This window comes from Rattus norvegicus, chromosome 3, assembly GCF_036323735.1.
Source record: "Rattus norvegicus strain BN/NHsdMcwi chromosome 3, GRCr8, whole genome shotgun sequence".
Lineage (NCBI taxonomy): Eukaryota > Metazoa > Chordata > Mammalia > Rodentia > Muridae > Rattus > Rattus norvegicus.
Genome location: NC_086021.1, coordinates 164091806 through 164119341, shown reverse-complemented (window position 1 = coordinate 164119341; position 27536 = coordinate 164091806). Strand labels below are relative to the sequence as shown.

General features: G+C 43.2%; 1 protein-coding gene and 1 long non-coding RNA gene across 5 annotated transcripts in view; one reads left to right on the top strand and one right to left on the bottom strand.

The window, feature by feature from the left end:
* The window catches only part of Itch (itchy E3 ubiquitin protein ligase), a 91443-nt gene extending 74591 nt beyond the window's left edge, over window positions 1-16852 (bottom strand). The window contains exons 1-2 of one of the 2 annotated variants that reach the window (XM_008762336.4): window positions 16727-16852; window positions 8521-8597 (exon numbers count right to left, since the gene is read on the bottom strand). The gene's annotated coding sequence lies outside the window, so the exon portion shown is untranslated. Of the gene's footprint in view, window positions 1-8520; window positions 8598-13469; window positions 13547-16726 lie in introns of those variants that run through there. The other variant, NM_001005887.2, reaches the window with a different exon arrangement.
* LOC102549926 (uncharacterized) lies at window positions 12094-25805 on the top strand. Of its 3 annotated transcripts, none has more exons than XR_010065002.1 (3): window positions 12094-13657; window positions 17764-17821; window positions 24736-25805. It is a non-coding gene; the product is annotated as an uncharacterized LOC102549926 (long non-coding RNA). The 3 variants fall into 3 exon arrangements; XR_005502672.2 differs by lacking the exon at window positions 12094-13657 and adding an exon at window positions 16472-17164; XR_352749.5 differs by lacking the exon at window positions 12094-13657 and adding an exon at window positions 16478-17320 and having other exon boundaries at window positions 24736-25273.
* Window positions 25806-27536: the final 1731 nt, after the last annotated feature.

The window sequence follows — 27536 nt, the reverse complement described above, 5'->3', positions numbered from 1 at the left end:
CTCGAACTTCTACTCCCATGCCTTTGTGACCTCAATGGACTGCATCCCTTTAAACAGTAAGCTGTTCTGTAGGCATTCTGTCACAGCAGACAAGAAAATAGCTAATACAAACTTGCACTTAGTATTCCAATACCCCAAACAGCCTTCTAGAAAACAGTATTAATACTATAGAAAATTAAGTACTACAGAAAAGTAGTATTAGCTAGTGTTACCAGTTGTTTCTGGCTCTGACTGACTCATTCATTACTGGCTTTAAAGGATTTGGTGTGTTTCAGAGACATAACTAATGCAACAACACTACAGACCTGCTGTTCTCTCCAAACAGCTGTGCAAGATTATACAACTCAGAAAGGCAATAAGTTCAGTTTCTAGCTCTCAAGAAGTTCTTGTTTCTGATCATCTCTTTACACTTTATAGAATACCCACAAATCTTTAAAAATAAAAGACCCTGCTGGTGAGGATGTAGCTCATCCTAGCAGTACAAGGTTTGAGTCCTAACGTCACATACACCAGGCATGTAGCTAACATCTGTAATCAGCACTCAACGTGAACATTTTGCCAAAAGACATAAAATTAGCAAATATATGTAAAGATGCTTAGAAAAAAATGTGACCAAAACCACAAGGTCCCACTTTTACCCATCAAGACAGCTACTATTAAGAGAAGAAAAGAAGAAAATGAATGTTGGCCTGGCTGAAGCAAAAGTAACCCTAGTGTGCTGTTCCTGGGGTGTACACAGGTAAACCCTGAGGGAAGTACTCTTAAGCTTAGTCAATCACTACCCTCCATCAACGCAAAAGTTAGGAATGCTGTAACATCTGACAGGCATGTATATGTCTGGAATCTTAGCACTTGAGAGGCAGATGGGGAAGAGAGAGAATTTGAGGCCAGCCCAGCCTACAGGTCAGCATTGAGAACTTGTCTCAAAAAAATTTTTAAAAAGCTGAGCATAGTGGCCCACGCCTTTAATCTCAGCACTTAGGAGGCAAAAACACTAGATCTTTGTGAGTCTGGTCTACAGAGCAAGTTCCAGGACAGTCAGGGCTGTTACACAGAGAAACCCTGTCTTGAAAAACTAAACAAACAAACAAGTCAGGCAGGATGGTACATGCCTTTAACCCCAGCACTCAGAAGGCCAGCCCTGTCTCAATCAATCAATCAATCAATCAATCAATCAATCAATCAATCAATAAAAAGAAAAATGTCAAATCTATAACTTTCAGTAGCTCAGTTAACTCATACATAGTATCATTGAATATGTTGATATGTGGCTTTGTGATATGGCTAAAACAAATTCAGATAACATTTTCTACTTAGAAGCAGGTCATTCAGAATAACTTAAATCCATGTCCCTAGGCTTTTGTTTCTTATATTTCACAACTTATTTTTCTAATCTTGAAAACATTTTAATCTCTATAACCATTACATTTGTGGGTTTTCCTAAAACCTTAAGTAATATTTCAGTTGATTAAAAAGTATGTATTTAAAACATACAAAATATTTTGAATTTTATGTATACTGTGGAATATCTAAACTAGGCTAAATAGTAGATGTATACTCCCACCTACTGCGGTGATGTGTGTATAGAGAAACCTTTAACACCAGGCAGTGGGTTATTGTGCTGTATAAAAGCATGTACGCTTTAATCCCAGCACTCAGGAGGCAGAGGCAGGCTGATATCTGAGTTCAAGGCCAGCCTGGTTCAAGGCCAGCCTGGTCTACAGAGATGAGTTCCAGGCTACATAAAGAAACCCTGCCTCAGGGGAAAAAAAACAAACAAACCTTGGCTTGAGCTGAGGGTACAGTTCAGTTGGTTGAACGTTTGCCTAAAACGCCTGATACTCTGGATTGGATCCCCAGCACCACATAAATCAGATGTGGTGGCACGTTCCTGTAACCTCATCATGCAGAAAACAGATGAAGGGGGTAGGGGGTCAGAAGTTCAAGGTCACACAGAGAATTTTAGGCCAGCACGGGCTGCATGAAACCATCAAAACAAAAAAACAAACTTCTGGGCCTCCAGGGTCAGACCTGTGATTCCACTCACAAGACTTAGACTGATGGATCTAAAATTCAAGGTTAGCCTAGACTACAAAGTAAGACCCTGTCTTCAGCTTTAAAAGGTAGAGTATGGTGGCTCAAGATTGTAATCACGACAGAAGAGGTCACAGGAGGACTGCTGTGAGTAGCACTCTAACTAGGGCTTCTAAGTGAGACTGGCTCAAAAGGAACATAGAAGGATGAGGACGTAGCTCAGCGTATATGGTTCCTGCCTTACATGTAAGAAGCCCTGGGTTCAATGCACAATACCACAAAGCGGTACACATGGTGTAATCCCAGCACTCAGGAAGTAAAGGATCAACAAGTTCAAAGTCATGGGGGTTGGTGAGTGGCTCAGGAGGTAAGCCTGAGCTTGTGCAAGCCTCACAGCTTGCATTCAATATTTGGAACCATGTAACAGTGGAAGGAAAGAATCAACTCTAAAACATGTTTTTTTCTGACTTCCACAAGAGTATGACCCCACCCTTACACAATAATAAAAATTTTAAAGTTCAAGGTCATTTTTAGAGAGCACAAAGCCCACCTACAACACATGATATTCTGTCTCAAACAAACAAAACCTGGTAATAATAATGAGCCAATGACTTTCCAAGTTCACAAAGTCTCACTCTGATCTGTCTTTACAGACTTAAATGTTTATCTAGCTCTTACAAACACCTAAGTCTACAATGTTCTTCAGCTCCGGCACAGTTAACCTCTGGAGTAAACCGTTAGCATCCTTCCTATTATCAAGACGGCATTGAGAGCTCTGTTCTCACACTAATGACTAAGAAGTTAATTGTTTTACCTAAACACAGACAGCAGATAGATAAAGGTGCTTGCTACCAAATCCAACAATCTGAACCTGATCCCCAAAACTCACAGGGTGGAGAGACCCTAATCCTGTAAGTTGTCCTCTGACCTCCACACCTGTACTAAAGCATCCATGCACTAAAACATACATCCCCACCCACCCCAACACATACACACAAATAAATAAATACAATAAAAAATTTTTTTTGCTGGGTAGTGGTGGTACATGCCTTTAATCCCAGCACTCAGAGGCAGCAACAGGCAGATCTCTATATATTCAAGGCCAGCCTGATCTACAAAGTGAGTTACAGGACAGCCAGGGCTACACAGTAAAACCCTGTCTCAAAAAACAAACCAACCAACCAACCAAGTTTTCTTTCGTAAAATGTGAAACCCAAATAAAACAGTATTGATTTTCTCAGAAAGCAAGTTTATTGTGGGGCTGAATGATGGTTTAGTGAATAAAACAACTTACTGTGCACAATCATGAGAAACTGAGTTCAAACCCAAGCACCCACAGAAAAAGCCAAACATGACCACGTCCAGATCTCCAGTGCCATATAGAGCAGAGGCAAGAGGACTGCCAGGGCTTGGCGGTGGCCGGCCTGACTCTAAATCTCTGAGGAGTCTGTCAGGGGCTTGTGCAGAGTGACAGGACACCTGACTCCTCTTCCATTCTAGGCACACACATGTGCACACTCACCATACACATGCACACACATGTGCACATTCACCATACACATACAAGACAAAATACCAGAGAGCAAGCAAGCCACTGTTGGCCTTTCTGTGGGGACTAAGCTCAACATGCTGCTGCTACTATAAATAGTATGGTGTGGAAATGCTTCTCTTTTCTGGGATAGAAAACGATGTCTAAACATTAGGGTGAAGTTTCTAGACGTAGAGAGAAGTGGCAAGTTTCTTATTAGCAGATACTGCTTTCTCTTCTTTCTTTCACTTCCTTTCATCTCTTGAGAAGGGTCTCATGTAGACACAAGGGGCTCAAACTTACTATATAACTAAAAATGACCATGAATTTCTGATCCTCCTGAGTGCTGGGATCACTCTGTCATGCTATGGGCCAAACTAAAGGCTATGTGAATGCTGGGGGGTCCTCTACCCACATTTCATTATTTTTTAATACAGCCCAGGCTGTATTTGTCAAAAAATAACAAACCCCACTAACATTTCTATGCTTTGTCTCCTTCAAGTCTTTATGCCAAAGTTTTTTTTTTTTTTTTTTTTTTTTTTTGGGGAGCTGGGGACCGAACCCAGGGCCTTGCGCTTCCTAGGTAAGCGCTCTACCACTGAGCTAAATCCCCAGCCCCCAAAGTTTAAGACAGAAGACAACATGCCCCCCACCCTCTATTTTTTTTGTTTGTTTGTTTTTAAAAACAGAGTCTCTTTATGTAGACCAGGCATAACGGGCTGGCCTCAAACTCAGAGATATCCAGCTGCTTGTCCCCGAGTGCTGGGACTAAGGCTGGCTCGAGCTTCTCACTTGTAAAACAGTGAATATTAGAAAATCTTATGTTACTGATATCAGTCCTATAGGGTGATGTCAACAAGGTCCTAAGGAAGTAGTGAAAGACAAGGTGGAATCAGAGAGTGAACAGAAAGACATTGGAATGTCACAGGCAAACCTTCAGTAGGCAGACGTGGGGTGGGCATCCTTGAAATTCTAGCATTTGGGAGGCTCAAGGTCATCCTTACGTACACAGTGACCTCAAGGCCAATCAGTGTTAGCTACCCTATCCTTTTTTTTTTTTTTTTTTTGGAGGTGGGGGATAGAAAAGTCTGACAGATTTAAGTCAACTGCAGAAGATTACAGAAGACAAAAAATACAACACAAGTCTCCCAGGTATCTTTCTTAAAAGAAATGTTTTGTGAGCTGGGGTAAGATAGATACTTTAAGGAACATTTTAAGATAGTTGAAAACAGGAAGTCTTTCCCAGTACTGGAAGACTTTTTTTTTTTTTTTTTTCGGTTCTTTTTTTCGGAGCTGGGGACCGAACCCAGGGCCTTGCGCTTCCTAGGCAAGCGCTCTACCACTGAGCTAAATCCCCAACCCCGAAGACTTTATTTTTTGTTGGTAAGTTAGACCATCATTGAAGGAATGGAAGCTAATTTGCTTCTTTATTGCAGATAACACCTTCTTTTCTTCCCTTTTTAAAATCTACATATTTTCATCTTTATGCCTTGTACCAATCTGAGATTTCTTTGCGCTCTAATTGCCTCTTCTCCCTCTTACCACCTCCTTCACAAATCACACCATTATCTACTTCCTTTTTCTCCGTATCTATCAAAGAGAACATATTTAGGCAAGCATTTGATTACAGCTAGTAGGACTCCTTTAAGAAGCCAACCAAGCCTTGTTCTGTCTTAAACATTTAGAGATTAGTTAACACAAACACAAACTAAATCAAAAGGTCACACAATGAGAGACGAATAAGCATTAATGTTCATGCTTGAGTGTGTTAAAAGAGACAGCGATGATGGTGATTGACAACTAATTGTCTCAAGGTTGTAGTTAGGCACTAATCTTCATGGACCAATGCTTTCTTTTTCCTTTTTCCTCTGATGTTTGTGTCTTTTTGAAACAAGATCTCAGATAGTCCAGGCTGTGTAAACAAGGATAGCCTTGTACTCCTGATCCTTCTGCTTTGGCTGTCCTAGAATTTACTATGTAGACTAGCCTTGAACTTACAAAGATCTGCCAGCCTCTGCCTCCCAATGCTGGGATTAAAGGCATGTGCCATGATGCCATCCTTTCTTTTAAAAAAAAATATCATCATTGTATATGCATATATGTGAGCATAGGTCCATATGGTAATCAGAGGATAACATCTGGGAGTCGGTTCTCCTTCCACATGGGTTGTAGGGATCTAACTTGGGTCATCAGGCTTGCTCAACAAGGCTTCCTCAACCTTTTTTTTTTTTTTTTTTTTGCTGCTTCTCTGGGGTGCATGTGTGTGTGGTATGTGTGTGCACGTACCTGTGTGCTCATTCGTGCATATGATATGTACTTTGTGTACATGAATACAGATGGCAGTATTAACAGATGTAGCCTTTAAGCCTGAGGGTTATTTTATTAGAATTTAAAAGAAAAACCCCAGAAAAGGCAAGCTGCAAATCCCAGCTGTCAAGAGAAGGAAACTGACAAAGAGGAAGAGAAAAAACCATGCCATTTAAATTAGCATGTTCAGCAATGGAGGTTAGCATGAGGTGGACAAGCAGCAGCACTGCTTATAGTGAGAAGGGGGTTAGACTTCATAGAAAAAAAGAGCAAGAAAGGCCAGACTATCAGGGAAAGCATGATCTGGAAAAGGCAGGACTCAGAGACAAGGGCACATTTAACCCAGCTACATGGCTGTGGCTCCATAAGCAACTGCTCAGGTCTTTCCTCAGTCTAACGCCCTTCTATTTTGATACAGGGTCTCTCACTAATCCTAAAGCTTACTGGTTCTTCTAGGCTGACCAATGGCTTCAGAGATTTGCTGGTCTCTGCCCACACTCCCCACTGTAGGAGGCACAGGTACGCCAGCACCATTGCCTGGCTTCTTAGATCAGACTCGTGCTTGTGCGGCAGGTCCTATACCAACCAAGCCATTTCCACAGCCCAAATTTTATTCTTAGTTCACTTCAAGTACCTTATTGTTACTGCATTCTGAAGGGGCTAAAGGGAGAGAAAGCCTCACCAGGTAACCCACTCTAACCTCAAATTCACAAGCTTCCTACTTCAGTCTTCCAAGAGCTGAGGTTATAGTTATTCCTCTTTTAATTCTTTTTTTTTTTTTGGTTCTTTTTTTCGGAGCTGGGGACCGAACCCAGAGCCTTGCGCCTTCTAGGCAAGCACTCTACCACTGAGCTAAATCCCCAACCCCCCCTCTTTTAATTCTTAAGTTTGTATCATTTGACCAACATCTTCCTCTCAGTAACATCCTCCTCTCCATTTTTTTTTTTTCCTTTTCTTTTTTTCGGAGCTGGGGACCGAACCCAGGGCCTTGCGCTTGCTAGGCAAGCACTCTACCACTGAGCTAAATCCCCAACCCCCCTCCTCTCCATTTTTAAGAGTGACTTTTCTACAATCTCTATGTAAGTGAGATCATTTATTTGTCTGTTCATTAAGTTACCTGACATAATGTCTTTCAGGTTCATCTATGCTGTCCCGAATGGACAGCTTTCCTTCTTTTTCAAGGCTGAGTAGTACTTTCTGTTATGCATATACATTATATTCTAAGTGTGTGTATGCATAAAATAGTTTATAGTTACCCATTTGTCTACCAACAGACATGTCTGTTTCTATTAACATGGCTATTAAAAATAATTCTGGGGGATGGGGATTTAGCTCAGTGGTAGAGCGCTTGCCTAGGAAGCGCAAGGCCCTGGGTTCGGTCCCCAGCTCCCAAAAAAAGAACCAAAAAAAAAAAATAATAATAATAATTCTGCAACAAACCTATGGTGGTGCAGGCATTTCTCAGAGGTAATTACTGTAATTCCTTTGGGCAAATACCACAAAATTCTCTCTTCAGCTTCCTTACCTAATAGTTCACTTTCACCTGAACTACTTCATTTTATACTTTATACATTTTCACATATACCTTAATCTTTCTCTCTTAATCTTGTCTCTCTCTCTTTTTAAGGAGACAGGGTCTCACTATGTTGCACTGGCTGATCTAGAGCTTCCTATGTAAACCAGGCTAGCCTCAAACTCACGGAGATCTGCTTGCCTCTGCCTCTGCCTACTGAGTAAAGGCATGTGCTACCGTCCCCAGCTCTACTCTTTCTTGACCTCTTCAAGTGAATCTATCTTGTAATGTTTTCCTTATAATAGTACCAATTTATCCTATCTTAGATCTAGATATCTTCGGCTATGAATTAATTTTCTTTCTTTCATTTTTCTTCCCCAGACAGGGTCTCGTGTGTCCCTGGATGGCCTCAAATTCACTGTTGTCAAAGGTGACCTTGAACTGCTGACCGTCCTGGGATCACAGGATCGTTCCACTACACCCAACTACTTCAGTGCTAGGGTTGCACTTTAGAGCATCATGAACATCAGGCAAGCAACTGAACTACATCCCTGGCCCCTGATTACCAATTCTGAAGACTTAATGTACATTGTTTTATTTGGTGCTCACAATAATCCCAGGGAGGTAGAAGAGAAAAATTATGTCTATAAAGAGGATAGATAATCTGAGGCCAGGAGGACTAAGAAAGTTGCCAAAAGCTACAGAATCTCAGTGCAAAATCAAACCAGAGCCCACATCTTTTCTTCCTATTTTCTGTACTGTACTATGATGCCTTCTTATTAATTTTCCACTTTTTCCCTCCCCCGAGGCAGGGTTTCTCTGTGTAGCCCTGGCCATCTTGGAACTCCCTCTGTAAACCAGGCTGGATTCAAATTCAGAGATCCACCTGCCTCTGCATCCTGAGTGCTTAAATCAAAGGTGTGCATCACCACTGCCCAGCAATTCCTCTGCTTCTTAACCATCATGTACATATATCTGGCCATGTTTAAGGAGATAAACGTAATACCGCACACATGGAAAAGCAACTGATGTAAGCACTAACACTCTCCCACAGAGCTCTCCGTAGGAGTTAGATGAGCAGGACGTGCCCTCTACTCCATACTGCCCCCAAATGTCTCTCACAGGAATGTCACCACACCTGAAGTTCTCAATGGTTGAGTCACTTCTGAGGGTTAAGGCGTTGTTTCCAGAAGGCCACTGTGAAATGCATGTTACCTGAAAGAGAAGAAGGCTCCATTAATAAAGTACTCTGGTTAAACAGAGAGATAGGGGATGATCTTGGGAATCTCACAAAACAGGGTCTTTATTTCCCCCAACATAAAGCCTTCAACAAAAAAAAAAAAAATCCACAGAAAAGATTTTTCTTATAAAGCATGGATAAGCTAAGGCAGCAGCAACTTTTGAGGAAATGACTTGTACACAGTAAGGGATATTAATAATATCCACTTGGATAGGATGGATATTTGCAAAGTCAGGATGGACATATACACACATATTCTCCTATAAAGGCCACTGTGAAGTCGACTCCCACAAGTCAGACACTCCTAGGGACAGCATCTGAGAATTACTAGATTTAAAAAGCTGCAAAAGAGCTGGCAGCTGCTTTCCAACAACACTGACTATCTGACTAGAGAAGGACAGGCCTCGGACAGCTTCTGATTAGTATTGTTATTCGTGAGAATAGCTGCAACCTAGTATTTTCAGATGAGGGCAAACCTCTAACATGGAAGGCTACAATTCTATTCTGTGAATCCCTTGCTGATCTATATTGACCCCAAACCAGTATCATTTACAGTACAAACATTTGCATGTCTTTACTGAATGCTTATTATGAACCCATAATTTGACTAGGCACTATAAATACAGGAAGAAAGAACAAGCTATACTACTTTTGCCTCAGTTCTTACTATGGAGTCAATCCCCAAGCGATGAGAGGTAAGGCACAAGGAAGGAAAAAGAACCTGAAGACCGTCAGTTTCCTATTACTACCAACTCCATTTCCTGAGTTAAAAGGAGTAAGCTAGGGGTTGGGGATTTAGCTCAGTGGTAGAGCGCTTGCCTAACAAGCGCAAGGCCCTGGGTTCGGTCCCCAGCTCCGAAAAAAAGAAAAAAGAAAAAGAAAAAGAAAAAAAAAAAAAAGGAGTAAGCTAACCTCACATCTAGGCTAAAATTCTTCATTAAACTCTTATTTAAACAATAAATAAGCATAGGCTAGAAGTTGTTTTTGTTTTGTCATCTGACACAGATGCTCTTAGCAGCATACATTCACCATGGTAATCTGAAGAATTAGCAGAGTTGTAACACTTGGTTGTAGTCTAACTCTGACTCTTAACTAATTATGGTAAAATACTATTTTTTTCTTCTCCTTTTCCTTCCTTCTCATTTTGAAATAAGGTCTCATTGTGGCTGGCATGGAACTAGTTGTAAAAGCCAGGCAGATGGATCTCTGTGAGTTCAAAACCAGTCTGGTCTATATACTGAGACACTGTCTTCAAAAACAAAAACAGAAGCTAAGAGATGGGCCAATGTAAGAATAGTATATAAGGTATATATGTGTATATGCAGCATGTGCATACACACTACCAGATAACTGTTTACTAGAGATATCACATCAATCATTACATACTTCCCCAGAGAACTAACACAATCGGAATCAACTTTTGGGTGTGGGGCAGGGTCCTCACATTGAAGCAGACTGGCCTGGAGTTCACTGTGTAGTCCAGGCTGTCAATCCTTCTGACTCAGATTCCTGAGTGCTGGGATTAAAGGCATGAGCCACGATGACCAGAATCCTCCCTAATAGTACTTACAGAAGCTATTTCCAATCAAAGCTGGCCTACAACCTAAAACACATTTGCCACTTTAATATAATCTCTTCCAAATGTAAAGCTCAAGTACCAAGTTTCTGTGACTAGAAAACAACTGACCAAACATGGATCGATGTGCTGATAATAATCAATTATAGTCCAAAACTCACATTCTCTTCCAAATTGCATCTCACCTGATTCTAATTTCTCAAAGACACTAATGAACATATTCTAAAAGCAAAAGAAGCCCTCAATCAGACTAGCCCTAAAACAATCCCCATCCAAAACCATAGCAACATTATTACATCAGCAAAATGAGACACTAACCTCTTAAGGAAGCCCCTCCGAGGCCAGCCTGTCACCTACCAGGGAAACTTCTGCCACAGTTACTCGGGCCCTTTCACTTTTATCATTAGAGCCATCTTTTTAAAATAAACACCAACTTACACCACTTCCTTTCCCCAAAGCCTTGATCTCTCACAATATAAAATTCAAGAGAGTGAGCACCATACACAGACCTTTTCTAGTGCAGGCTCCTTTTACCTTTCTGGTCCTGAGTCCCATAACCCTCTCCTCCACTGCTTTCTGTGCACTGAACCCCTTTTCTCCCACATCCCTCCTAAACCACACACGCCTCAACGTCTTGAGGCGTTTCCTTCGGCACTACCTTCCCTTTCTTCACCTGTCACATTCCTACTCATCCTCCAGAACAGCGGCTCTCACCCTTCCTGACGCTGTGACCCTTTAATACAGTGCTCCATGTAGTGGGGACCCCAACCATAAAATTATTTTTGCTGTTTCTGCATGATTATAATTTTGCTACTGTTATGAATACAATGTAAATATTTTTAGAGCTAGACATTTGCCAAAGGGGTCAAAACCCTCGATTTGAGAACCACTACTCTAGAACTTCAGGTCCATAGACAAAATCTTTTTTGAGCCAGGGCCCACTATGTAGCTCTGATGGGCTGGAACTCACTATGTTGCCTCTCATTGACAGGTCTTGCCACTCCCCTCAACAATTCCCACACTGACCACTTCCACTCTCTCTCCTATCTCAAAGCTTTCTGTGCTGTCCTTGTTATAACCATACTATTATTTGCCTCAGTGTTCCCAAAACCATCCCCACTACCTACAGCACATTTGTAATAAAGTGAGAGAAGCCAATGCAGATCCACTAATCAATCTCAAAAGTGAGACCTGAGAACGTCTACTTTTTAAAAAGGGTCTCGAGCAGCCCAGGCCGGCCTCACCTCCCAATGCTGCTGAGAGTTAAATAAACTCTGGCTCTTGTCTATGGTAAACAAGTGCTCTACCAACTGGGCTGCAAACTCTACTTTCAACGATCTCCTGGTCCAGCAAAATAGTTCAACAGAAAGCCACTTGCTACACAAGTCCGATGACCTGAGTTTGAACCCTGGAACCCACAGGAAAGAGGAAACACTCTTGAAGGTTATCTTCAGACTTCCAACTCAAGTCATGGTGTGCGCACGCACACATACACACACAAATAAACAAATCTAAAAATTTCTCCTGAGCCCATTCTGATGGTATGTACCTATAATCCCAGCACAAGGGAGGGAGAGGCAAGAAATCAGAATGTTTGATGCCAGTCTAAGTTTACTACAGTGTGTTCTAGTCCAGTCAGAGATACATAGCAAATCATGTCTCAAAACAAAAACAAAAAACCCAAAAGCTGGGGTTGGGGATTTAGCTCAGCGGTAGAGCGCTTGCCTATCGACCGCAAGGCCCTGGGTTCGGTCCCCAGCTCTGAAAAAAAGAAAAAAAAACAAAAACAAAACAAAACAAAAAAAAAAAAACCCAAAAGCTCTTGTAACTGTGCTAATGGACAAATTCTGGGACCATGGATCAGTCTGTCTCTTAAGTAAAGCTAGTTTTTGTTTTGTTTTTTTTTTTTTTTTTTTTAAAGAATGTAGAACTTACTCTAGAATACAATAAAAAGGTATTAGGCACTTGCTTTTGGTTTCATAGTATATCCTTGTTGACATCTATTCTAAAGTCTGAATTCCTGAACTCATGCACACAAAGTATATTCACTGTTCAAAAGAGAATTTCAATCTTTCCTAAACGTGCAAAATTAAGCCTTAAGTAAACCTGTGATACACAAGGTTGAATTTCAAATGTGTCCCCTAAAAGACTTTATTTCAGATGAGAACGGAGCCCTTTGCCAATCCTGGGAGTGAACAGACACGGTCTTTACCTACTTTCATAAGATAAGGAGACAGGAGAAACACCCACTTAAGAGAACAATGATGGGGGGCTAGATTGTGTTCTGTCAACTTTGAAGAGGAAGAAAACCTCACTCTTCTCCCCCAATGCTCCCTTTAGAGAGAGTTCACTGCAGCTCTTAAAGAGCAGAAAACTGAACAGGATTAGTATTCTAACACAGTCAAGAAAACAAGTGACTGGGGAACCGTGAATTTTGGGTACTTTGCAAGTTCACCTGGTCACATCTCTAATTGGGGCCCAATGTCTACTTCGGGTGCACTGACCCTTTATATATATTTTTTCTCTTTTGAAGTTGCAGCCAGGAACTAAGTCTCAAAACGCGAGTCTTCTATTTAAAAGTCCTGCCCTCATCAGGCTTCCACCTTTCAAATACGCTCACCTCTACTTTTTTTTTTCCCAAAGAAAAGTACGCTCTCAGTAGGAAGGACTGTGACAGCTCCACGTCTGCAAAAGTCGGCGGCGCCGGCCTGGGCCGGGACCACCACGAGTGGGGACAATGGAGGGAGGAGGGAAGTACAAGACAGAAGGGGAGGCAGTCACTGGGGAAGGTCCTCCGCGAGTGGGAGCTTGGAAAAGTCTCGGGGGAGCCTGCCAAGTGGCAGGTGGGCCCGGCCGCCGCCCCTCAAAGGGCCACGTCGCGCGGGCGGGCCGCTGCCACCGGGCCCCGCGCGTAGGCCGAGCCGCAGGAGAGGAGCCCCCGGGCGCGGCAGCGGGGCGCGGGGCTGGACCCTACCCACGTCCGCCGCGGCTCGGCTCTCTCCCAACTTGGGGCTTGCGGGTCCACAGGCTCCGGGCGCCTAGGCCAAGCACTAGCAGTTCAGCTCGACCTGCTGACCCACCCGCCACCCGGCTCCGGCCACCAGCCCGCTCTCCGGGCGCCCCCCACGGACACCGGCTGTGGGAAGAGCAGCCCCGGCTTTAGGTCTCGACTCGAACGCAACACTCCTCTACCCTTCGCATTCTCCATGCCTTTTCATCCAAGCTCCCTCCAAGCCACAGAAATGACCCCAGTCTGCCTGCGGGTGTTTACCGGGACTCGGGGCGGCGACGACTCCTCAGTCCCTCCGCTAAGATGGCAGCCGGTCCCGAGCCCCGACTACAGCGACTAGAGCTAGTTCACACTTAGTGCGCAGGCGCGTCCTCTTAGACGCAGTCCGGACTACAAGCCCCAACAGGCTTTGCGCGCCAGCCTGCTAAATCATTTTTCCTCACCTCCAGGTGAAGTGAATTTAGCCTTGCTCTCTACATATCCACGGCTTTTTCTTTTCTTCCTTCTTTTTCTTCTTTCCTTTCTCCTTTCCTTTCTTTCTCCCTTCCTTGTTGCTTCCTTTTAACCCCTTCTTCCCTGCCAGAACCTCAAAAAACTGTTACCAAACGCTAGGGTGTCTCAGAATCATTTGACCAGCTTTTAAAAACAGACTGCTGATCTCCACCACCAGTTTCTGACTCAGTAGATCTGGCATGGAGTGCGGGGTGTTGGGGGGTGTTTTACAATTTGCATTTTTAACAAGTTCTCTATTGATACTCCTGACAGCAGGAATCACAATTTAAGAAGCACTGTGCGGGTTCTATCCTTCTGGAGTTACACTGACTGGGTTCAAATTCTCCTTTCTCCACCTTTTGACAGGGCGTTCTTAGGAGGGTGACAGTTTGACGGCGCCAACGCGGCCTGAATTCTAAAAACTGGAAAGCATACTTCCTAACGTTTACAACAAAACTGAGAAAAATGTCTGTTGTTACCTTTTCAGATGCTTACATTAAACCGCGTGCAGGAAAATCGCATCTAACCCAGGCAAATCGCATCTAAGCCTATCCCCAATCTCCTTCATGGAGGTGTTTGTGAGAATTAATAGGCTGTGCAGTAGTAGTAATAGAGGTACTACTTAAGCACTTAAATAATTAGCAGACTTTGCTATTAATGTTTATCCTGTCTCCTCGTAAGGAAACCATCTAGAAAGTCACTTACACTTTTTGAAATACCTTTGAAACCACCATATTATGAATTACATGCCGAGGGGTTGGGGATTTGGCTCAGTGGTAGAGCGCTTGCCTAGCAAGCGCAAGGCCCTGGGTTCGGTCCCCAGCTCCGAAAAAAAAAAAAAAAAAAAGAAAAAAGAAAAAAGAAAATGAATTACATGCCGAGAGAGTTTATTAAACAATAACGATTCTGAGTTGGAAAGATGGTCCAGTGGGTAAACACTCTTGCCGTGCAAGCACAAGGATGCTTGAATCTCGGCATTCATGTAAAAGCTGGCACAGACCCCTTTCCCCCAGCACTGGCGGGCAAACCTATGAGCTCTCTAGTCGACCCGCTTAGACTACACAGTAAGCTTCAGGTTCAGTTAGAAGACAGAGACAAATGGGTTCACGGTTAGCCAGGCCTAGATATCTTGAGATTTCTGGACCAACTAATGTTACATGATGAAACCCTAAGTTTGGGTTTGGTGTGTGGGGGCGGGGTGTTGCTTTTTTAAGTATTTAAAAGTTCTGCACTTCCAACCAATGTTTGCGCACTAGGGATTATGCAGTAAGGGCTCGAGATGTAACTCACTAGTAGAATACCTGCTTAGCATTGATAAGACCCAAGATTGTATCCCCAGTATTGAGAGTGGTGTATTCTAGGAGAATCTGTGTGTGTGTGTGGGGGGGGGTATTGTTTGTTTTGTTTTTTTTTTTTTAACTAGCATCCCAGATGACTCCTGTCACCAAGCATACTATAAGATATTTTAACAAAATACTATAAATGTATTTTATTACTTTGTACAGAAGACAACTGACTGTAACGGAAATTATTAGTTGGCCCAAGATCACTGAGCCAGAAACCAAGGTTCCAAGCCATGTCATCTAGCCCCAGATAGTCTTTAATCTACAGTTTTTATTTATTTAGGGGACAGATTCTCACTATGTAACTCAAGCTAGCCTCAAGTTCAGGATGCTTCATTCTCAGCCTTCCCAGTCCTGAGATCACAAGCACGAACTACCACACTCGGCTTGCTACATGTGTATTTTATTTCTATTTTATTTATTATAATTAGCGTGGAGGTCAGAGGACAACTTCCAGGGACTGGTTTTTTCCTCCCACTGTGGGATCCAGGTATCAAGCAGGGACAGAACCCAAGCAGTCGGGCTTGTAGACTGGTTGGCCACCCCCACAATTTAAAATTTCTATGATAGTCGGTAAAACTAAGGTGTTGGGAATTAAAAGCTACTCTCCAAACGTCTCCCATGGAAGTTTTTTTTAAAAAAATTATTGTTCTGTGGATTTGATGTAGGACTGGGATATACTTACTACACATGTGTTGTGTCCCTGAGATAGACCCAACCCGTAGAAGTTTAGAAAGTTCTAGGATGAAGCCAAGAATGGTAATTTTCCCGGTGAGGCTGATACCCAGGCATTACGCTTTGTGACCCACTGAGCCATATCCTGTCTTAACCTTCTGCCAGTGTCAACAGGGGGAATTACTTCTGACCTGTGAGGCAGGAACTAGCAAATGGGCTTCAGAGAAATATGGATTTAAAAATCCAGTCCTTCTCCCAACAACTTGCTGTTACTGAAACCATGTCCAACTGCTTGCCACTGAATGCCTTTCTAGAGAAAGGAGACTGAATGAAAGGGAAACCACTTTTATTCACAGACCGACATCCTGAGGAGATGAAGCCTATTGCTACAGAGTCTCAATTCAGGAAACTTGAGGTCACAAAGTCTGTGTGTGTGTGTGTGTGTGTGTGTGTGTGTGTGTGTGTGTGTTTACCTATATATCTATGTATCTCTGTGTGTGTGGTTCTGTGTATATGTTTGTGTATCTGTGTGGGAATCTGTGTGTTTGGGTATGTATCTCTATGTGTTTGTTTGCTTGTATGTATGTATGTATGTATGTATGTATGTATGTATGTGTGTTTGTGTGTCTGGGGGTAGAGGGGAATGCCAGAGGGTAGAGGTGGATGCTAAGTGCCTTCTTTAATCACTATCTTCTGAGACAGAGTTGCCTACTAAGCCAGGATGTCTCAATTCAGCTCAACTGGCTGGCCAGCACACCCCAGGGGTCCTCCTCTCTCCTCTTTCCAGTGCTGGGATTATAGGTGTGTGCTTGTATATACATGGGTGCTGATCACCATAGCTTTATATTTGAGCAGTAAGCACTCTGTCTACTAAGCCATCTCTCCAGCCCAATGAAGGGCTTTTATAAGAAAGGAAAAAATTGGAGGGTATGCAGGTGGCAATGGGCAAACCTAGAACAAGTAACAAACACGCTACATCTCTACAAGCTAAACATCATAGCAACTTACATGTTTTGTGTTACCTGATGCCCAGAATCAAAGAACATGGAATGACTGTCCACATTCTGATGTTGTATGAAGCTCAAGGTCCTGTAAACCTGAACTAAGATGACTTAACACTTATCCCCTTAACCGCCTAAGTAGAAATTTTCCTTGAGAATCTAGAATGAGAATTTAGAATACCCAGCCAAGGGAGGGGAACGAAAAGCAACCCAGCCAAGGGAAACACTCGAGTGCACAGCCGAGGTTACCTCGCTTCCAAAGTCTCACAGTCATCTGAGCCTCCACAACCAAATCACCGTGTATAACAGTCGATCCGGTAACCGAGTTGTGAGGCTCAGCCCGGAAAAGGATAGCCCACCTGGCCCCCAAAAGCCAACCAAAGAGAAAATAATCTCAACAAGCAACAGAGATTTGCTGCACTGTGAACATGACGAGAACAAAGAGGTCCAGTGAGCCCCTCGAGTCCAGCTTTAGGGTCCTGTCAAGAAGCAGGGGTTGCAATGGCGGGCAGGGGGCATACTTAACTAAGCAGTCATGGTTAAGGTGAGGTCTTGCTCACAATCATTGTCTGGACTCCAGCCTCTCTTCAAAGGTAGTCTGGTAAGTTGGTCAGAGCTATGTGAAATCTTCCTGGGAGACAAGTTTTCTGCCTGGACCCAGCCTTTCCCTATACCAGAATGAGACTCCTGGAAAGGTTCCAATTTCATGGGTTCCCTTGTCCCAATCGTTTGACTGCTGAAGCACACAAGTGTCTCTTTGGATGTCTTCATTCCTGCTAGGATGGTTACAAGCCCACCTTTCAGGATCTGGTGAGGATGTTCAGGCAGATCCAAAATAGGTACTTGGCAGTTCTCCAAGAAGCCGTGTTGGTCAAGGCAGCAAATCACAGCCAGGCCATTTCCTCATTCTTTCAAGCTCTGTGGTTCTGGCTCTCAGGTTCCCTGACTCAGAACTCAACCCAAATTTTGGCTTGACTGAAAAATTAAAATACAAAAACAGTGGTTAATAAAACCTCAAACCACTTTCATTTTCTGTCTGCCTAGGCTGCCAAGAAAGAACAATCCCTTGCTACAGCAAGAAGTCTGAAGGAGCTGGCTATAGGTAAAGGGAAGGGGAGGCCCAGGTGTACAGGGGCTACATGTCTGTTATAACTGAACTCTGAAGACAGAAGCAGGAGGATGAAGAACTTAAAGTACCCTTAGCTACACAGTGAGTTTGAGGAAACTTGAGGAGAATAAGACCCTGTCTGAAAAAACATTAAGAGGGATAAGAAGAAAGAGGGTAAGGAGGATGGGTAAAAGGAGGAAAAAGATGGACGGGGAGGAGGAGGAAGGGGAAGGGGAAGAAGAACAGAGAAGAGGAGGAGAAGGAAGGGAGGAGGAGGGGAGGAGGAGGAGGAGGAAGAAGAGGAGGAAGAGGAGAAAGAGAGAGAAGGAAGCCCCTTTAAGAACTGAAAGGAATTCAGAAGGACTTGCCACCTGTCCCTTACTGGCTTTCCCTACAGAACACTTAGCCATGCTGCTGTCTCTGGCTTGCCTGGATTTGCTCCACTTTCTCTCTTTTTTTTTTTTTTTTTTGGTTCTTCTTTTTTTTCGGAGCTGGGGACCGAACCCAGGGCCTTGCGCTTCCTTTGCTCCACTTTCAATTGCCACCGTCAGGGAAGGCTTAAAAAGCTGTGTTAATGGAGAGAGACAGGCAACAAGCCTCCCGAGAGCCTGAGATCTAGATCCAGAGACCCCCCTCAAGGTCTAAGGCCAGGGAGCTGAGGACGGAGCTCAGTTGGCAGAGCACTTTGCAGAGCCTGCATGGAGCCCTGGGTTTCATCCTGAGTGCCGCATAGACCGCATGTAGTGTGGTACATGCCTGCAATCCCAGCGGTGGGGAAGTAGAGGTGGGAGGATCGGTTCAAAGCCATACTTGGCTCCTCCATAAGGAGTCTGAGGCCAGCCTGAGGTACATTAGACCTTGTCTCCAAAAATAAGGGGGAGAGGCAGCTCAGTGGGCGAAAGACTTTCTACCATTTCTAAACACCTAAAGTCAACCCCTGGGACCCACGTAAAGGAAAGACTTATTCAAATTGTCTTCTTACTTCCACATACTCAGCACATGTTGGTATATAAGTGTGTGTGTGTGTGTGTGTGTGTGCGCGCGTGCGCGCGCACACACACACACACACACACACACACACACACAGAGGGAGGGGGAGGGAGAGGGAGGGGAAATAAAATACTGAAAACCAGCCTTTTGCTCAGCCTGGTGGCATGCATGCATGTACCTATGATCCCAGCACCCGAGAGGTGGAGCTAGCAGAATCATGAGTTTAAGGTCATCCCCATACAGTGCTCCAGGTTAGCCTAGGCTACACGGGACCCTGGAGAGTGTGGAAGGGGACACCTACAGCTATAGGACATCATTTCCTTTAATTGAGGCTGTTTCCTCATCTGAAGAATGAGTTACACAGGTTCTGTCTTGGCTCCTGAGTCAGGATAAAAAAAAACAAAAAACAAAAAAAAAAAAAAAAAAAAAAAAACAAGGAAAACCGTAAACCGTAAGACACGAAAAGGCAGCAAAGAGCTTGACACAGCTTGTCTCTTGCCAGCTGGGAGGTCAGCACGATTAACGATAACTAAGAAGGCTGCCACCATAAAGATATTTCTTTCACTGCCAGACATTTACTGTTAGAATAGCCATGAGCTAGGCTTCTGGCATGAGTGTTCACAACCTCAGAAAGGTCCTGGTTCCTCTCTCCCATACACTTCCTGAGAATCCCACAAACAAGACTACTCACTTTGTTTACGATAAACGTCCTCTAACTGCGTCCCTGGGATCTAGACTCTTTCCTTATCGTTTGCAACCGGGTCAGATGAGCTCACCAATCCCACTGCAGTAGGGTCTTTAGGAACACTTTGAAGAGAATAGTTCCACAAGCCTCCAAAAGGGTATACACACAGTTACTATAAAGGCCACCCCACCCTTGAGAAGGCTAATCCCATGTTCTCCCCAAGGATCTTTGTTTATTTTTCTTAAGCATCTTCTTCCTTGGAATCTTCGTGTTTAAAACCTGTATTAAAGCTGGTTAACCGGATCAGCGAGTAACAGCTCACCCGCTTGAGCTGGAGGGTCTGAGTCTAATACCTGAAGCCCCCACAGTGGAAGGAAAGAGCTGACCCACGACCATTACTGTCTACTGACCACCACACTCCTACACCTCACTCACACACAGTAGGAACAAATACAGAATATTCTAAAACTCCATTTAAAACCCTCCAGTAGCTTGGAAGAAACCTCAGCCATAGCAGCTCTTTCTGCTCTTCCAGAGGACCCAAGTTCCGTTCCAAACACAGGGACCAGGCTGCTCACAGCCACCTGTGACTACAAATCCAGGGGACCTGACACACTCTTCTGGTCTCTAAGGGTCACTGTATACACTTGGTGCATGTGCGCACACACACGCGCGCACACACATGCACACACACACACACACACAGAGAGAGAAATAAATCGATTTTTTTTTCGGAGCTGGGGACCGAACCCAGGGCCTTGCGCTTGCTAGGCAAGCGCTCTACCACTGAGCTAAATCCCCAACTCCATAAATCGATTTTTTAAAATGACTGCAGGACATGATGGCACCTGTCTTTAATCTCAGCAATTAAGAGGCAGAGTTCAAGGCCAGCCCAGTCAACCTAGTCTACATAGTGAGTTCCAGGCCAGCCAGAGCTACACAGTGAAACACGGCCTCAAAAAGAAAAAGAAGGGGTTGGGGATTTAGCTCAGTGGTAGAGCGCTTGCCTAGGAAGCGTAAGGCCCTGGGTTCGGTCCCCAGCTCCGGAAAAAAAGAACCAAAAAAGGGGCTGGGGATTTAGCTCAGTGGTAGAGCGCTTTCCTAGGAAGCGCAAGGCCCTGAGTTCGGTCCCCAGCTCCGAAAAAAAGAACCAAAAAAAAAAAAAAAAAAAAAAAAGAACCAAAAAAAAAAAGACCCCATATGTCAAATGCTTATTCACTGACTCAATCTTTAATCTTCAAAATCTTAGCTCAGAAATTTGTTTCTCAGTTGCTACAAGAACTTGAAGAGTGGAGATATGGCTCAGTGGCTAGGGTACTTGCTCTTAGAGAAGGCCAGCACACACAAAGCACCTTACAACCATCTTTTTTTTTTTAATTTATTTTTTAAGATTTTATTTTATTGTATGAGTACACTGTAGCTGCCTTCAGACACACCAGAAGAGGGCATCAGATCTCATTACAGATGGTTGTGAGCCACCATGTGGTTGCTGGGATTTGAACTCAGGACCTCAGGAAGAGCAGTCGGTGCTCTTAACCACTGAGCCATCTCTCCAGCCCCCCCTTACAACCATCTTTAACTCAAGTTCCAAAGGCTTCAATGTCTTCCCTGGCCTCTGCATGGTGTATATATGTTCAGACAAGACATTCATGCATGTAGAATAAAAGCAGATATAGAATGTTTAGTGTAAAAATATTTAATGTAAATAACACTTTGATTAATCGACTGCTTTTATTTTAGAGCACGCACATAGTAAATACTTGGAATAAAAAAATAAACATGTAGAATGCCTGGTTTAATCTGGATTTCAGATAAATAGCACAGATAGCCATACCCAGTTTGAGCAAAGCCATGGGTTCAATCTCAGAAGCTCCCTCCTAGACAATAACAAATAAAGAAAATGGATAATACTTCAATAATGTATTTTCACAGCCAAAATTGCATGCCACTGGCCTATGCTAATTCTTTTCACTACCTAAGACTCAAAACACATTTTTTTTAATTAAAAAAAAATTGAAACTATGCATCTCTCGCTGCCTTAGAACTCACTATGTAGACCAGGCTGGTCTTGAACTCACAGAGATCCACCTGCCTCTGCCTCCCAAGGGCTGGGATTAAAGGTGTGTGTCACCACACCTGGCTAAAATGCAAAAACTTTAAATATTTTAAAATCTCTTTTATTTTGCTTTAAAATTTAAAATTACATTTTATTTATTTATTTATTTATTTATTTATTTATTTATTTGGTGTCTGTGCGAAGACATGATGTGTGCAGAAGACATGATGTGGACAGATTGTAGGAGTTGGTTCTCTCTTCCCACCACATGGGTCCCAGGGGTCAGTCAGGCTTGGTGACAAGTGCCTTTACTGTTGATTTGTAGTTGGCATAGTAAGTTCTGTGTTTCCTTGTGGCATGTATATACCATGATGCTCTCTTCTTACTCACTTCCCCACTACCCTCCCTCATGGCCCTGAACTCCAAAAATTCAAATTTAACTGGGCATTCTATATGGCATTGGGCAACTCTGCTTCCAGCTACCAACCAAGGGTAGTACATGCAAATGCTCCTAAAGACCAAGTAGATAAAATAAAAAATTCCTAATGTCTATATCTTACATGGTAATCACTAAATCTTGCCCTAAGTGTTTTACGTGCACTATGTCCTTAAACAGGTATGCCAACCTGGGAAGGATGGTCAGTTTCCTCAACCATAAGATCGGAACAGTAGGGCTGGAGAGATGGCTCAGCGGTTAAGAGCACTGACTGCTCTTCCAGAGGTCCTGAGTTCAATTCTCAGCAGCCACATGGTGGCTCACAACCATCTGTAATGGGGAATCCGTTGCCCTCTTCTGGTGTGTCTGAAGACAGCTACAGTGTACTTACATAAAATAAATAACTAAATCTTAAAAAAAAATTGGAATAGTAATGCTAATTTAATGTGAGGGTTAAATTAGCGCTAAAACATGTAAAACACAACATCTGCCAAGTCTAGTGGTTTGCTGGAACTTGGAAGTCTGAGGCAGGAGTTTTGCAAACTGTCCTAAGCTATATAATGAGTACCAGGCCTTGAAAAGTGTGTTTGTCTGTGTGTGTGTGTGTGTGTGTGTGTGTGTGTGTGTGTGTGTGTCAGACAGGGTAGCTAGCATCTCAATGTTGAGACAGGAGACACAGCTGACACAGGAGAATGCCCAGAAACTTAAAGGCCTACACAGTAGCCTTTGTCTCAAAGAAAATAAAATGCAAGGACACACACACACACACACACACACACACACACACACACACACACACACAAGTTCATGATTAAAAAGAACAAAATAAAATAAATTTTAAGCTGGGCATGATGGTGTATGCCTTTAATCCCAGAACTCAGGACGCAGGGGCAGGTAGATAGCTTGAGTTCAGTTCCAGCACCAACATCAAAGAGTTCACAAGTGCCTATGACTCTGGATCTGAGGGATCCAATGCTGCCCTCTGGCCTCTTCGGGAACCTGAATGCATGTGGCAATACTAACACACAGATGCACGCACACATATATAAATGAAAGCAAATCATTAAAAATTAAAAAGAACTTTGGCAGTGGTGGTACACACCTACGCTCCCAGCACTCAAGAGGCAGAGGCAGTAAGATCTCTGAGTTCGAGGCCAGCCTGATCTACAAATCGAGTTCCATGACGGGGCTACAAAGCGAAACTGTCTTGAAAACTAAAAAGGAACAGAAAAGAAAATTAAAAGAAAATGTTGGAAACCAATTCAAGGTGTTGTGCTATACAGGATAACTAGTAAACTAGTAAACTTGCCAGGTATTTATCCAGACAATGAAATATGAATACGCAAAGAGAAAGAACAAATTGTGGTGACATAGAATGCGACTGTGTGAAAGATAGTGGATATGTGGGTAGGTGGATAGGTAGGTAGGTAGATGGGTAGATGGATGGATGGATGGATAGATAGTTGATAGATAGATAGATAGATAGATAGATAGATAGATAGATAGATAGATAGTAGATATTGATGTGTCCTGATTTCTGGAATGCAGTTCCTAAAAGTGAGAAACATCTTTTTGCGTGTTGAGTGAGATGGCTGGCTGCCCCTAGGTAACTCTAGGATAGGGATATCACTGGAAAAAAAAACCAAGGGTAGAAGGATGAAGCTTTCTCAGCCACAGGCCCCGAACTCTGGGGAAGATGAAAAAAAAAAATGAATGTTAATCTGACCACCACAGGCCAATGATAAAATCGGTCTGTCTTGTGTAATCAAGTTTGTCTTTTCTTCAACATTGTTTACTATTATTGCGTGTGTGAGTGCACATGGAGAGAAAGATTAGTATGTCTGAGTACACATGCATGGTGCAACCACGATATATATAGAAGTCGGAGGAGAGCTTCCAGGAGTTAGTGCTCTCCTTCCACAGTGCCATGACATCGTCTCATGTTGCACACCTGCAGCTAGCAAGCCCAAGAGGTTCCAGGGATTCTCCTGTCCCTGTCTTCGAACCTCACCAGAAGAGGGCTGGATCACAGATGGGCATCATCGCCTCTCCGTATTTTTTTTTTTTTCTTTTTTCTTTTTTTCGGAGCTGGGGACCGAACCCAGGGCCTTGCGCTTGCTAGGTAAGCGCTCTACCGCTGAGCTAAATCCCCAACCCCTCTCCATATTTTTTATGTGGGTTTCGAGAATCAAGCTCAGGTCATCAGTCTTGCTCAGCTGGTACTTTACCCGCCAGCCATGCCACTGGCCCCAAACAAGTGAGCCCATTTTGGTTTGGCCCACTGAGCCTAGTGCAGGAGCTCAGTTTAAAGCAGTGGCTGCCTATGTGTCTTCTTCAACATAAGCAAAGCCAAATGCTGGATACGGTTAATGATGGACACGCTAAAGCGCTTCGGGGTAGAATGACCTCTACGGCTTTGCAGAAATCATCAAAAGGAAGTCGGGGTGAATGGGTAGAGACAAGGAGGGGTCAATAAAGAAATGCATGACAGACCAAACAGCAATTAGTTAATAATTACAGAATCTAAGTGGTAGGCAGCTGGGTATTTTCTGGTCCGTCCTTCTACTGTATACAGTTCTTTTTAAACATTTTCACAATGCAAAATTGGGGGGTGGGAATCCTGGCATACGGCCCCCACCATTCTCTCTTCTTGCTTTCAAATCTAAAGTTGTCCTTAGCCCATGAAAACCTCCAGGGACTCACCTTTATTCATTGCAGACTCCAATATTTTCTTTCCCTAGAGGGCTCAAGACGTCTGTCCTAAACCAGAATCTGCATTTCAAAAAGGAAGAGGAAGAGGAAGAAGAGACCGCAGCAACAACAGTAACAACATCATCATCATCAACAACAACAACGAAAGTAGACTAAAGTCACACCTAAAAATTCTTCAGGCAAAGATAGAATCAAGCAACAAGTATCCAGGTCACTTTACGTAAGCTGGGAAGGTGTCAGACAGAAACACTCCCAGGAATCTCAGAAGTCATCCTGATTCACACAGACTTCTCCGAGGGTGGCACAGGGAGCAACGAGAAGAGAAATATGCAAACAACAAGACTTTCTGCTCAGTCTTTACGAACTCTCTAGACTTGGATGGAGAAGAGACAGGTCCCACAAGGTCAACTGGTCTAGTCAGCTGCATTCGGCCTGTTTCTTCACCTGTGAAGCAGTACTCGTGGTAGTGTCTTACCTCTTAGGCTCACGGAAAAATGAACCAAGAAGGCACTGCCCAGGGCAGGGTCAAGGGTGGTGCAATAAAAATGCTTGCTTTTTGCCAATGCAGCAGCAGCTGTGTCTCTGAGTAGTCAGGTGGCTCATGAGTAGGACTCAAATCTCGCCAGCCCAATTCCAGGGTCATCTCATTCTACCCAGATAAGCCAGTGTCTTTTTTTGTTTTCCCTCTTCAAGACAGGTTTTCTCTGTGTAGCCCTGACTGTCCTGGAACTCATTCTGTAGACCAGGCTACTCAAATTCACAGAGATCGGCCTGCCTCTACCTCCTGAGTGCTGGGATTAAAGGCATGCACCACCCACCACTGCCTAGCTTCAGCCGGTGTCCAATAAGGAGTTGTATAGGGCTGAGGTGGTTAAGAGCACTGACTGCCCTTTTGGAGACTGTGAGTTTAATTCCCAGCAACCACATGGTGGTTTACAAACATCTTTAATGGGATCTGATGACCTCTTCTGGTGTGTCTGAAGATACAAACTCTGTGTGTGTGTGTGTGTGTGTGTGTGTGTGTGTGTGTGTGTGTGTGTGTCCGTCTATCTCTCTCTCTCTCTCTCTCTCTCTCTCTCTCTCTGTGTGTGTGTGTGTGTGTAAAATAAATCTCTTAAAAAAGGAGGTGTATGGATGGATATGCACAAGACGATTTTACATCGTGCCATAAATGATCATATAAAATTTTTACTGCTTTCCAGCTTCTGGCTATTATAAATAAGGCTGCTATGAACATAGTGGAGCATGTGTCTTTGTTATATGTTGGAGCATCATTTGGGTATATGCCCAGGAGTGGTATAGCTGGGTCCTCAGGTAGTGCAATGTCCAATTTTCTGAGGAACCTCCAGACTGATTTCCAGAATGGTTGTACCAGTCTGCAATCCCACCAACAATGGAGGAGTGTTCCTCTTTCTCCATATCCTTGCCAACATCTGCTGTCACCATTATCCATTCTGACTGGCATGAGTTGGAATCTCAGGGTTGTTTTGATTTGCATTTCCCTGATGACTAAGGATGTTGAACATTTCTTTAGGTACTTCTCAGCCATTCGATATTCCTCAGCTGAGAATTCTTTGTTTAGCTCTGTACCCCATATTTTAATAGGGTTATTTGGCTCTCTGGAGTCTGACTTCTTGAGTTCTTTGTATATATTAGATATTAGCCCTCTATTGGATGTAGGATTGGTAAAGATCTTTTCCCAATCTGTTGGTTGTCGTTTTGCCCTAATGACAGTGTCCTTTGCCTTACAGAGGCTTTGTCGTTTTATGAGGTCCCATTTGTCAATTCTTGATCTTAGAGCATAAACCATTGGTGTTTTGTTCAGGAAATTTTCCCCAGTGCCCATGTGTTCGAGGCTCTTCCCCACTTTTTCTTCTGTTAGTTTGAGTGTATCTGATTTTATGTAGAGGTCCTTGATCCACTTGGACTTAAGCTTGTACAGGGCGATAAGAATGGGTCGATTTGCATTCTTCTACATGCTGACCAGTTGAACCATCACTATTTGTTGAAAATGCTCTTTTTTTCCACTGGATGCTTTAGCTCCTTTGTCAAAGATCAAGTGACCATAGGTGTGTGGGTTCATTTCTGGGTCTTCCCTTCTATTCCATTGATCTATCTGCCTGTCACTGTACCAATACCATGCAGTTGTTTGTTGTTGTTGTTTTTAATCACCATTGCTCTGTAATAAAACTTGAGGTCAGGGATGGTGATTGCCCCAGAAGTTCTTTAATTGTTGAGGATAGTTTTTGATATTCTGGGTTTTTTGTTATTCCAAATGAATTTGCAAATTGCTCTTTCTAACTATATGAAGAATTGAGTTTGAATTTTGATGGTGATTGCATTGAATCTGTAGATTGCTTTTGGCAAAATGGCCATTTTTACTATATTAATCCTGAGCATGGGAGGTCTTTCCATCTTCTGATATCTTCTTCAATTTCTTTCTTCAGAGACTTGAAGTTCTTATCAAACAGACCTTTCACTTGCTCAGTTAAAGTCACACCGAGGTATTTTATATTATTTGGGACTATTATGAAGGGTGTCGTTTCCCTAATTTCTTTCTCGGCTTGTTTCTCTTTTGTGTAGAGGAAGGCTACTGATTTATTTGAGTTAATTTTATACCCAGCCACTTTGCTGAAGGTGTTTATCAGGTTTAGTAGTTCTCTGGTGGAACTTTTGGGGTCACTTAAGTACACTATCATATCATCTGCAAATAGTGATATTTTGACTTCTTCCTGTCCCATTTGTATCCTTTGACCTCCTTTTGTTATTTGATTGCTCTGGCAAGGACTTTGAATACTATATTAAATAAGCAGGGAGAGAGTGGGCAGCC